The sequence below is a fragment of the Mytilus galloprovincialis genome, chromosome 7 (genome assembly GCF_965363235.1).
Source record: "Mytilus galloprovincialis chromosome 7, xbMytGall1.hap1.1, whole genome shotgun sequence".
NCBI lineage: Eukaryota > Metazoa > Mollusca > Bivalvia > Mytilida > Mytilidae > Mytilus > Mytilus galloprovincialis.
In genome coordinates this window covers 18,381,881-18,396,033 of record NC_134844.1, presented here as the reverse complement: position 1 = coordinate 18,396,033, position 14,153 = coordinate 18,381,881, and the positions used below count along the sequence as shown (strand labels likewise).

At 32.6% G+C, this 14,153-nt stretch overlaps 1 long non-coding RNA gene across 1 annotated transcript; it reads left to right on the top strand.

The window, feature by feature from the left end:
- The first annotated feature begins 358 nt into the window (after positions 1-358).
- Positions 359-3,013, top strand: LOC143084437 (uncharacterized). The gene is made up of 3 exons (XR_012981076.1): positions 359-608; positions 1,775-1,819; positions 2,885-3,013. It is a non-coding gene; the product is annotated as an uncharacterized LOC143084437 (long non-coding RNA).
- The last annotated feature ends 11,140 nt before the right edge of the window (positions 3,014-14,153 follow it).

Here is a 14,153-nt window from a genome sequence, read left to right as displayed (position 1 = left end):
TTTTTTGACAGATTTAACTTGTGCGGGTTATTTTTGTAGGGCCCGCAATTGTGTATACTCTATGTCATGTATGTGTATAAATTATTTGTTAAATGAACTTGTACAATAATTTTCGGCCAAAATAAAAGTTTTATTTATCTTGTTTTATATTCTGAACCAAAGATAATTATGATTTTCAAAATCATTTCTTTGTACAGTAACAGTAAAACAGTGGGTATTTTGTAGTGATGATCAACTCAACTGTTTGTTTTAATTGCTTATACTCTTCCTGTTTCCTACAAGAATGAATTTTTAAAGTACACGAAACTTAGGGCAGATGATTAAGTACAATATTAGAGACATTAAAGATAAGACACGAAACCCACTGTGTCAATTTAAACACAAAGATTCTGTTGGCGATCCCACAGAGATCTAGAAAAATGAAGGTTTTAATTCCCTGTTTATTTGTGATTATTGGAATAATATACGTAAATTGTCAGATTCCAGGTGGTTGGAATAAAATAGACGCTGATACGATCCCAGATATAGTAATTAAGGCTGCCAAGGACAAACTCGACTCAGAAAACATTTTATTCAACACCACCACCGTTGTGAAAGCAGAGGAACAGGTATGTCAAACATCAGCTGTTCTACACTTACTTTCACTCTGAATAAAACACCTGGAACAACATTTTCAATTTTGCGATAATTTTTTTTATCAAACGACGCCATCCAACATTTTTTTGTGTATGATTATGTCGAAAGTCTAAGAATGAAGTAAATATATTGACGAAGCTCTAAAACAATAACACGAAAAAAGGGGGAAAATAGTATTGCTCGCTAATTAGGTCTGGTCCATTGTCTTAATTATAGAAAAACGGAAAGTCAAATGTTTTAACGTGTTCAGTATTGTTGCACATTATTCGTTCTTAGTGAAAGAAATAATCATGGACAATGTAAAATAACAAAAATATCGATCTACGTGGAAAATTCTAAACGTACAGTCCGTAGGATAATGGCAAAATCAAAAGATCAAACACATCAAACAAATGAATAACAACTATCATATTCCTGACCTGGTACAGACATTTTGCTTATGATGTAGAAAATGGTGGCTAAAAGATCGTTTACTAGCTAGCTAAACCTATCACTTATATAAAAGTCGCATAAAATAATAATGACAACGATGTGTTAACAAAACAAACATTATATTAGGTAAAAATGTCCAAAATGAGGGTGCAGCAGTCAACAGTGTGTTATAATCCCAATCATTATAAAAACTGACTAATATGTCAGACCTTGTTGTTCATCAGGTCTGTCTACACGGTTAACGTGTGTAACTAGGATGGTTCTGATACCTGCAGTAATCACTTCTTTTTTTTACTTCCAACCATTTCAATCAAGACATATAAAGCAAGAAGTCGATAGTTTTAGAATGAACATGATTATACAAATTGTCAATCCCTGTTGCATGTCATTGAGAAAGAAGCCGAGAGAAAAAACAACCCACAAGACTATAAAAAGGAGAATAGCGACAAATAGACAAACAATAGTTCAAAAGAGACTCTGAGGGAAACAAAAGACCAAACAACACAGATATGGATTATTGAAACAAAATTGAAAGAAAAATTAGGATTATTTTTCATCTGATATATTTGTGCGGAATACTTGATTCAGCAAATACAAATATAATCCAACAAAATGTAAATAGGCAAAAAACACATTAAAAACCTGTGTATGTAATATATATCATATATAATCATAACTATTTAACTAAATAACATGTCGTTTGTAGGTTATAAGTGGATGGAACTTTAAATTTACAGTCCGACTAGACAATGTGAGTGTACAATTACACGAATTACTGTACTGTTACTTTCTAAAAAAAAAGTATAACCAAAGCACTCCAAGGCATAATCAAAAGGGGGATATCTATAAAAACTGACAATTCAAACGTTATCAACCAAAGGAACGAGTGGATATATCATTTGTCCTGACATGGTACGTTATCCCTGGCGTTAATACTTTACGAAATATCCCACTTGTATGACAGTTGTTACAGAACTTTTCTGTTATATTGAGAAAACTGTATGAGTACCCAAACAGACAACAATTTGTTAATGAGAGAGGTCGTTTAAATTTTATACAAATGAATTGATATCTTATTCTATCCGCCAATCTTTTTTTTTTAGTTTTTTTTCTGCGTTAACATTTATCAGTGTTATACTATTTTAAATAAGACATTGAACAGTAATATCCCGATGATCAGTTTAACTAAAAGATAGTGTTTTATTATAGGAAATTTCAAACTTATGTTTGTCAATTGAAATATAAAATTTCACTTTTATCATTTAGTCAAATGTTTTTTTCCCTTCAACTTTAAGGAAATTAAAGCAAAAATTACCATGAAGCGCTTGGATGTGATGGTCACTTTCTTTCAATTCGCAAAATTTTACACACAAAAACATATCATGTAATTCTTATATTTACATATTTTCGATATAAACAAAGATGTTTCATTCACACATTGATTCTAAGGTAAATATTAAACACAAAGCTTCGACAGAAAATGTATAATGAGAGGAAGGCAATATCAGAGGAAGGCTATATCAGAGGAAGGCTATATCAGAGGACGGCTATATCAGAGGAAGGCTATATCATTTCGAGTAAAATCAGTTACAGTTTGTTTGACAATTTTTAAATTAAAAGACTGTAATTCTGATCAACAGAAACGACATTTTTTGTAAGCAATCATAATTTACTCCTTTACCAGAAATTTGATCAATATCTACAGGCGTTACTAATATTGGTAGGTCAATTTGTAGATTTAAAAGGAATGACATGTTAGCCTCGGTCACTGTTTGCAAAACCAAAACATACTTACTGATATTTTGATTTTTTTTAGCAAAAAGAGTGCCAGTTTTTCATATTTTACAAATGGGATTGGACAACGACTATACGAGAATTCCATTGCAGTAACTGATAGAATAATGTATAGGCGTTCGCTTTTAAATCAATAAAATGTTTTAATATTTCTATGTCTGCTATTTTGTGCTTCATCAACTACTACTAAATGTGTCACTTAGAACTACATTTAAAACTACAATGTATATATGTTATTTCGTACCTCATGTCGGTATTTCTAATAATGCTATATGAGCGGGAGGTTTGGCTAGACATAAAAACCAGGATCAGTCCACCACTTTTTTCTTAAAATGGCCTGTACCAAGTCCGGAATATAGCATTTGTTATCAAATATTCCGTTTTTATGTATGTTTGCGCTGGTTTTTTTGTTGCAGTTCAATGTTTCTATTGTTTCCGTTGATTTCGTCTTATAGTTGATGTGTTTCCCTCGTTTTTAGCTCACCTTGCCCAAAGGGCCAAGTGAGCTTTCCTCATCACTTGGCGTCCGTGGTCGTCGTTAACTTTTACAAAAACCTTCTCCTCTGAAACTACTGGGCCAAGTTTAACCAAACTTGGCCAGGTTAAACTTGGCGACAATTATCATTTGGGTATCTAGTTTAAAAATGTGTCCGGTGACCCGACCAACCAATCAAAATGGCTGCAATGACTAAAAATAGAAAATAGGGGTAAAATGTAGATTTTGGCTTATATCTCTGACATAAAAGCATTTAGAGTAAATCTGACGGAGTAAAATTGTCAATCAGGTAAAAATATATCTGCCCTCAAATTTTCAGATGAATCGGACAACCGGTTGTTGGGTTGCTGCCTCTGAATTTGTAATTGTAAGTAAGATTTACAAATAAGTCAACATGACAAAAATGATCAATTGACCCCTTTAAAAGGATTCATTGCCCTTTATAGTCAATTTTTAACAATTTTCCGTAAATGTTTGTAATCTTTTACTAAAATCTTCTCCTGAAACTACTGAGACAAATTGAACCAAACTTATCCACAATCATCATCAGGGTATTTAGTTTAAAAAATGTGTCCGATGACCCTGGTTACAAACCAAGATGGCCGACACGGCTAAAAATAGTACATAGTAGTAAAATGCTGTTTTGTGCTCATATCTCTGAAACCAAAGCATTTAAATCTGACATGATGAAATGGTGGATTAGGTTAAGATATATCTGCCCTGAAATTATCAGATAAATCAAGCAACCCGTTGTTGGGTTCCTACCCCTGCATTGTTAATTTTTAGAAAATTTTGCAGCTTTTGCTTATTATCTTTATTATTATTAAAGATAAAGATAAACTCTTAACAGCAATAATGTAAAGCAAAATAAGACCTTCAAATAAGTCAACATTTAGGAGTTATTGCCCTTTATAGTCAATTTTCATCAATTTTGTAAATATTTTCCCCTGTAACTATTGGGCCAAGTTCATTATAGATGGAGATAATTATAAGCAGCAAGAATGTTTAGTAAAGTAATATCTACAAACACATCACTATCACCAAAACACAATTTTGTCATGAACCCATCTGTGTTCTTTGTTTCATATGCACATAGACCAAGATGAACGATACAGGCTATTTTAGCCTCTGGTTTTTAATTGTTACCCATATTTAATTTCACTTACCCAATTTATGACTATTGAACAGCGGTATTCTACTGTTGCCTTCATTACCCATGTCAATACAAGCAACTTTCTTACATTATTACTTAGGGGAAACTTAGTTTTCTTTTGGTACCTTCTGTGTGAACAAAGAAAAAGGGACTTCAAAGTCCATAAACTGTACAATTTTCTGAAATATAAAATGCTTTTAAATCATCTTGTACCTGCCATTCATTAAAACTATACCGATTGTACATGCTTGTCTGATTATAATTTGTAGTGTAAATACGACCATATCATTGCAAAAGGTTATAATAAACCTTTAGGCATTTATAAGTCATTATACAACCAATACTAATATTTTGAATGTGAAGGCTCAATTATGCTTTAGTTTTGAATGTATGATTATGCAAGTTCTAACTGTTTGAAGCAAGCAGCTTTTGTGTAAACACAACAATCGTATAAAGGTTCAGATAATGACAAATTTGATATTGCTATATTATATAAATATACACGAGAACGTTCAAATGTCGAACATAATCGATAGAAAGTAAAAGTATTTTTACCCAAAATTTAAAATATGTGATGAGGCTTTTTATGAACTAGCCCGTGTTAAATTTGTGCCACCAAATGCCCTTTAATACTCATATGTGCCACTTCAATGTGTCAATAACTTTGACGTAGCGGGGCCGAAAGTTACGCCCCTTTGTTGACACTTTGCATGAAAAAACTATTATTATTTAAAGCACCATATGCTGTTATTTAAATGTGGATATTATTAAAATAATTTTACTTATCATAATTTGATACTGAAGACATATGTGAAACACATTTTATCGCTTTTCAGAACTCGTGCAGCAGTCTTAGTGAAATAGGCCCCCTCTGCCATAATATCATTATTCCAAGAGTAACTTTAATATTCATATTCTTGTAAATATTTTTACTGCTGTAACCAAATTATATCAACACAGATACTACTACATAAATACAAGGTGTAGCCAACATATGCATGGATACTGGAACTACACAGGATTAAGATGATAAAAACAGGTATTCCTTTTCATGACTGATACCTGCATGGTCCTACCTTTTTCATTACTGATACCTGCATGGTCCTACCCTTTTCATTACTGATACCTGCATGGTCCTACCTTTTTCATTACTGATACCTGCATGGTCCTACCTTTTTCATTACTGATACCTGCATGGTCCTACCCTTTTCATTACTGACACCTGCATGGTCCTACCCTTTTCATTACTGATACATGCATGGTCCTACCCTTTTCATTACTGATACCTGCATGGTCCTACCCTATTTTCATTTACATTTAAAAGAGATAATAATCATAGTATTCTCAATGTAAATTCTTCATTATTTAAAATACACGGAAATTAGTTTGCAACCCTTGTTTGATTAAACTACATGTAAATATAACAATGCATTTTGTCTCATTGATTCCATGCAAGTTCTAATAAAAGGACTCAAATTATAAAACTTGGAAATGAATAAGAACGAAAAAGACTGGATCTCATATTATTCTTCTTCTATTAAAAAAAACCACCTATGCATATTTATATAATAATGTATTTCAGAGCAGTTTCTGAGCGCTAAGTCCACAATCATGTTTTAGATCACAAGTATAAGTAAGTTGCACTCATGTCAGTATGAAAATTCTTTGAATAAAAGGTACTAAAAAGTCTGAAAGAGATCGTTTTAAGTTCAAAGGACAAGACTTTTGCATTTACTTTTGCGGGATGCCTTTATCACAAACGAAATGATATTTTATAATCAATGAATGAGGTTTTTTTAAGTCATCTTAAGGTTGTGCACAGACAGTTTAAAATTTCCTTACCTTATTGTTTTAGTTAACGTCAAACATTTCACTGACTTAAATTAAGAGAATAATTAATCCAGTCAAATATACAAAAATCGAAAGAAATCTATATCTGAAGTTAAAGGCAAGTACGAAACAGAAAAAAGAAAAATTTCCAAATTGACGCCAAATTAAATTTTCCGCGAAATTAACGAAATTTCAGAATGGCAGGTTTTAATGTCAGTCCTTTTGATGTCTTAAGAAAGTACCAACAACGGTCGTGTCTAAGGGCTTGCTTTCTGACAGTTTAATTTTTACATACAAACAAGATCGTCTATAACAATTGGTTTATTCTCGTCCGGTTTTTATTTTAAAGGGCGCAACGCCACATCTTAATTTTGAAAGCCATGTTTTGTTTTATATATAGCTCTGTACAATATATGTATTGACAACGAAGCGATTTAAGAGTATAGTTTACATAACGATTCATCTAAGCCCTTATAGTGAAGTGGTGTCACGTATTGTCTAAATAATAAAGACAAAACAATGCATAGATTGAAGATTGTGATGATTTACGTTAAAAATACGCGATAAATCATTCTTCATATTTCAACTCTTCATAAGAAATTCGGTTTTGAGAGAATAAAAGATTCTCAGTTGAAATATAAAAGTATTATTATAAGTTATACAGTTCTTTCTACAGCTAGAACAATAAACTGACGTTAGGGAAATGAGTTAAATACATCTATCTTTTTAATTTAGAAACACTTTATTGTCAAGATATTTTGTAAACTTGAATTTTCTGACGTCACGTATTGTAATTCATACATATTAGTACTATTTTTGTAATATGCCATATGTATTTACTGTATTTGAATACATCGATGAGCCGTAAGTCTCATAGTTAATAGAGAATTTAAACAATAAAAACTAATTCAAATAACTAATCCTTTATTGGTAAATTATACTTATATTTTTAGATTTGTAAAATCAATTAAGGACACACCCTGCAAACAAACAAATTGTGCTTCAAACTAAAGTTTCAATGTTCTTTTTGATCAAACCAATTTTGTTAGGTCTTTAGGAATTTCTACTGCGCTTGAAGCATCTTATATTTTGTAATTTTTATTTTTAATTAAAATCATATCAAAATGTTTTATAACATATTTACCGATTTAACTTGGAAAAAAGCTAATAACTAGTGTCATATATCTTATTTAAGGACCAGATTAGAAATTAAAAAAATGAATAAGGCAGTATGAAGCTTCCTTCCTTTTTTGTAATTGTAGTGACTTATATATATATTTCGAAATAGTTGACATGTATCTATGAGGTACGAAATGCTATATTCAGTTGACCCATTTGGTACGAAATAGGTTTTGAATAATGGTACACAATGGTAAATGTAGGGTACGAAATGGTGATTTTTTGTACGAAATAGTGGTGTTGCGTACAATTTACAGAGGTACGAAATGGTCGATGAAAGTGCTGACTAGCTAGCTTATTGCAATCCGCATTTTGATTTCAATATGTGTTTTTTTTTGGGTGTTTATTGGGATTTTATCTGATATTTGTAGGTAGCATATTTGCATTACATATACCAAAAGGCAAATCAATGTCTTTTTGCAATTGAAAATCCCAGTTTGTATTTCAAACTTATATATACATCAAATTTCAAGCATGTTTAAATATTTTACATCATTTACACCATGAGGAAAGTTAAATGAAGAAGTCAACAATATATAACTATTATTATAAAAAAGGAAGAGGCGGTACGATGATCTATGATTGCCAATGAGACAACTCTTTACAAGAGAACAAATGGCTCAGAAATGTCTAGAATAATTCAAAACTAAAGTCAAACTGTATACCTTTGTAACGTCTGAAAAGTGTGTTTGATTTTTCTCCTTGACTTTCCAAAAATGAAAGCAAAGAAGTACACGTATCATATGTAATTATTGAAAACATGATGATCTTTATGAAAAACCAACTTATCAAAAGGGATCTATAAACAGACTAGCCAAATAAATACATGTATAAAGCCATCTTTACCGGATGGAGCTGCAACCGCAGTTTCTTTAGATTTCTGAATTTATCAGCGATTTTAAAAAGGTATGTTAAACATTTGTATATATAATTAGTTCTGATTTGATGATCATGATGATAGCAGCCTACCAACAACATAACGAAACAGAGCTGGATATGGAAAATAACATTTTATAATTTTGGTGGGACAGAAGTACTTGGTTGAAATAAACTTCATTTCAAACGTCAAAACTAAAAATTTGTTGAAAAAAGGATTAATAAATACATGAATACGTGACGAGTGCTGTCATTGAAAAGCAAATTCACAAAAATACTGAACTCCGTAAAAATTCAAAAAGGAAAGTTCTCTATCAAATGGCAATATCAAGTTCAAACACATCGAACGAATGAATCACATTAGTCATATTCCTGACTTGGTACATTTATTGTTGGTCGATAAGCGATCTTGAAGAAATTACTTGCTGTAATATATAAAGGGAAGGTATGTGAAACATAAACATAAATGGATCATAAACAGGGCTTATAAAAAAATCTGATCGGGTGGAGATAACATTTTAACTTGGAATAAACAATTTATTTGAAAATGTGTGCAACAAGGATGATTGCCGTTATAACTGATATTACTGATTTTGAATCATCTATCGTTGTCACCGAACGGATATACAAAAGAACCGAGTGTATGATATATCACGAATGATTGGACACTTCATTGATGAGTTAATTCAAAAACTCCTGTCTATAGATGGACAGGACTTTAAGAAGCGAACCGGTTAAACCACACCCAGTTAAGTTAAATTAATCAAGCAATAGTGCATACAAATTTGAACAAGAGTAACAGATCAAGGGTCAGCAGTATAGTTTCAAAAGGTAAAATAACAAAAATACCAAACTCCGAAGAAAATTCAGACCAGAATGTGCCTAATCAAAATGTAATAGTAAAATCAAAAGCTCAAACTCATCAAACGATTGGATTATAACTTTTAAATATCTTATTTGGTACAGGCATTTACTGATGAAAATCCGGTTTTATAGCTGTCTAAACCTCACACTTGTATGCGATTGATGACCTTACTACAGCAATTAGTTCAATAGTTGATTATGGTTTGTTTGTATTAATTGTCTATACGGAATTTTTCATTGGTCATGGTGTTGTATGTATGCATAAACAAGATATTTAAGACAACGGAAACACATGTCCAAGATAGGATAAATTTGCACAGATACAAAAATAGTTAGGTTAAACTGGTTATATGAGTACAAACTTACGTTTTGGTGATATTGACGTTTACCGTGTAGTTATATTCATAATATAGAATCGACAGAACAAACCATATATAGCTTGAGCCCGATTTTGTTTAAGGATCAAAATAGTTCATAAAAGTGTCAAATACCAAAATAAAAGACAACCCTAACTTTTTCTAGTCGATAATTATTGACAGATGGGGATTTTTTTTATCTGTTTATCTATAAACAATTAAATTGCATGATAATAATAATAATAATAATTATTATTATTATTATTATTATTATTATTAGGGTATCGTTTGCCGGGTGATCTAAATCGAAGTCGAATCACTCTATCACTAGCTAGTCAACTCTGAGGTTGTCAGGTACAAAGCATAGTGACACTTAACATGAACGTATTAAACATTTTATTCAAATCACAATGTATAATCAAGAAATAGAAATGTGCACAGATGTATTACAATCGCGTATTATCGAATAAAGGGATTTAAGAACTCAGTAGATAACACAGATCAGAGATTAATTTGATCTCTATCTCAGATTCTAATATTTTATTATACATGTAAAATGTTTACAGAGCCTTAATAATACATCATATCAACATGCAGTCTGTGTTCGTCTAAATGTACTCGAAATGACGCAATCACAATCAAGTAAATACATTTTGCATTTAATAATTTGATAATTGTAAAGTGAGTCAAATAACTGAGTGTGAGTTATATGAAGAAACACCAACTACGACTACGACAACCGAAATGTCTTCCCAAACTGAATGATGGAAAGGATATTTCCTAAAAATAACAAATCTTTTTACCTTTGATAACTATTTACACCGCTGGGTCGATGCCACTGCTGGTGGACGTCCCCGAGGGTATCACCAGCCCAGTAGTCAACACTTCGGTGTTGACATGAATATCAATAATGTGGTCATTTTATAAATTTCCTGTGTACAAAACTGCATTTTTCGAAAAACTAAGGATTTTCTAATCCTAGGCATAGATTACCGTAGTCGTATTTGGCACCACTTTTGGGAATTTTGGATCCTCAATGCTCTTCAACTTTGTACTTGTGTGGCTTTATAAATATTTTGATATGAACGTCACTGATGAGTCTTATGTAGACGAAACGCGCGTCTGGCGTACTAAATTATAATCCTGGTACCTTTGATAACTATTTATAAGGAAATACCAACGACGACTACGACACAACAACCGACATAAAGTCTGATGTCTTCCCAAACTGAACGTTGGAAAGGATATTTCCTAAAAATAACAAATCTTTTTATTCATTTAAAAAAGATCAAGACGAGTGAGAGAAGAGACGCGCATTACGTCTACAAAAGACCAACCAGTGACGTTTGAATATAAAATGTTTAAAAAAGCAGAATAAAGTACGAAATGTAAGAGCACTGAGAACAAACATTGCTAAATGTTTTGCCCAAAATACTCAAACACATTTTCAGAGCTGAGTAAATGTCAATCATGTGCAGCTTTGTTGCATTGTATATCAAAAACAAAATTAACACAAAAACAACAGAACTAATCCAAACATGTTCTTGATTACAAACTTGGAGAATTGATAGGAGAATTATGTATTTGAAAATGTTCATGAAAGGGAAAAAAGGTAATCAGAAAATCCTTATTAAGTATGTTCGAATTCGATGGAAATTAATTTGCGACGTTGATCGATGGCCGCATCATTCATTAATGAATAAGCATGCACTGAGTCAACATTTGTTTTTAGAAAGAACTAGTCCAGAGTTAACTTTACTAGAATTTTATATTAGTCACGAGAAATCAATTGTATTGAACAAATAATTGTTCAGCAAGCACTTATTTCATAATTTTAATGAAAATGTATATACTTCCTGGAATTGTTTCAAATAAAATAACCAATTAGTACATATATTGGATTGTATAAATATGACACACGACTTAATTGTTTTTTCAGACATCTACCACCTCTATCGCACAGCACTGTACAATCAACTAATGGAATAATGTGATATCAAGAGGTACTTAACTTCTGTTATAACTGTAAGTTTATTTGTTATATAAAACTTTTTTGAGGTCTATATTGATTGAAGGTTTATATCTTCGAAAATACACAGGAGAACAATGAAAAACATAAGTTGAAAAGAGATAAAAGGTAACAAAAAAGGTTAACAATTGAAACAGCTATACAAAGAATTATGCATCCCTAACTTAAGATGATAATTATATATTTATACATTAGTTTAAGGATATTCCTATACTAGGATAACTGTTATCAGTGGACTAAATTAGCATTACTGGTACTAACTGCATTCTTATTTCTTAAGATGTGCTTAATGAGCAGCATATTTGAAAATATAAATAATTAACCTACTTTCTCAATATTTAATTAATATTCTTCAGAAAACGTGAGGTTATTGTGAAAGAAATACGAAAATAAGCTGTCATATTTTATGATGCCTTATTCGCTTTGCTTATATAAATAAAACTATATTTTACCAAGTATAACATTGAAATCACGGAATTGAAACGCATTATAGAGATCTTTAAAGCCTCGGTCACACCTTACCGGATAGCCCGAACGGACGCCTAACGGATAACTTTTTTTCAATCCGTTCATGTCCGTTAGACGTCCGTTCTTATCCGTTAGGCGTCCGTCCATATCCGTTGCATGTCCGTTAAGCGTCTGTTTTATCCGTTGACGTCCGTTCTGTCCGGTGGAAAATTTTGAGCATGTTCAAAACTTTGAACGGACGTCCAACGGATAAAATGTCCGTTGAACGTCCGTTAGGCGTCCGTTAGGTGTCCGTTTTGTACGGTACTCGTCCGTTTTGTATCCGTTACGTGTCCGTTATGCATCCGTTGGAGATCCGGTAGACCAATTCACCAACGGACGTCTACCGGACGCCTAACGGACGCCTAACGGATAAAACGGATGTGAAACGGACATTAACGGAAGGATAACGGATAAAACGGATGCCTATCGGATGTAAAACGGACAAATGCCAATTGAAATTTCGCGTTAGAAATGCCAATAATTGGTATGTCAGATTTTCTTGAGTGTCATGAATATTTATTATTCGTGATGGATCTTGGAGTAAGAGCACGTCTTCGCTACCAAACAGCTCTTATTCAGGCCAGACTCAACTTAAATGTAGCAAATATAAACCTTATAGCTGTCGAAAGGAGAAGAAGGAGAAGACAAAGGAGATGGTGGACACGACCATGGCTTAGTCCTGAAAGACGATGCAGTTTTGGTCTATATGACCAACTCATGACCGAACTTAGGTGGGAGGATCGGCAGTCCTTTGTACACTTCCTTCGAATGCCCACAGAGATGTTCGACGAGATATTGCAAGTTGGACCTCGCATAGCCAAGCAGAATACCTTTTACAGAAATCCACTGGAACCAGGACTCAAGTTAGCAATTACACTTAGACACCTTGCTTCTGGAGCAAAATATCGTAGCATGCAGTACGGATGAAGAGTTCCGTATAACACATTATCCGTTTTCATACCAGAGGTACATAATATAAACAAATTCAGAAAATCAACTTAAACTCTATAAGACTGAATTACCACACTGCTTCTACCTTGATTTTTTTTTAATCAGAGTAGCTCTATATTTGCACACATATCATGCTAAACAAGACGCAATACAAAATAAAATCAACTAAACCTGTTAACTAAAGTGACCCTCGTGTGTAAAAACGTAAAAAAGAATCGGATAAATTGTTCTATTTGTTTGGTACGTGTGACCTTGATACCTGTCCTACTGACCACACTTTCCCAGAAGCAAATATTATAACATATATACATGTACTAGATACAATCATTTTAAGGTCACGTGTATGTGGTTTATTGCCTTTAATTTTCAGATGGTTTATTGCTTTTAATTTTCAGATGGTTTATTGCCTTAAATTTTTAGATGGTTTATTGTCTTTAATTTTCAGATTATTTTGTTCATCCGTTTTATCCGTTACGCTTCCGTTAGGTGTCCGTTTTATCCGGTACTCGTCCGTTGGATGTACGTTCGACGTCCGTTCTGTCCGGTACGTATCCGTTTCATGTACGTTCAATGTCCGTTGTGTGTCCGTTAGGCATTCGTTACATGTCCGTTAGTAAACCAACGGACTCCCAACGGATAAAAATTTTGTCAACGGATAACTTTTTTTTTATCCGTTAGGCGTCCGTTCGAGCTATCCGGTAAGGTGTGACCGAGGCTTAACTTTACACCATTGTTAACGAGACGTAATGTTCACTTTGAGTATCCTCGTTATATCACAGACGCGAACATGATGGTACGAAAATTGCACTTATTAGACAGTTTGTTTCACCTACATATATTTAAGGAGGCTCGGGGGTACAAAAATTTCAGCAAAATTTAAAACTATTTTTTTCATTACAAATCTTTTACTAGTTGTAACTTTATGATATTGTATAAAACTGAACGAAACAAATCGATTCGTTTTGACACCAGATGACTTTTAAAGTGTTTATATCATTGAAAAAGTTCCGAACTATGTCCCTTTGGTGCAAAAATGCCATTTTTGGC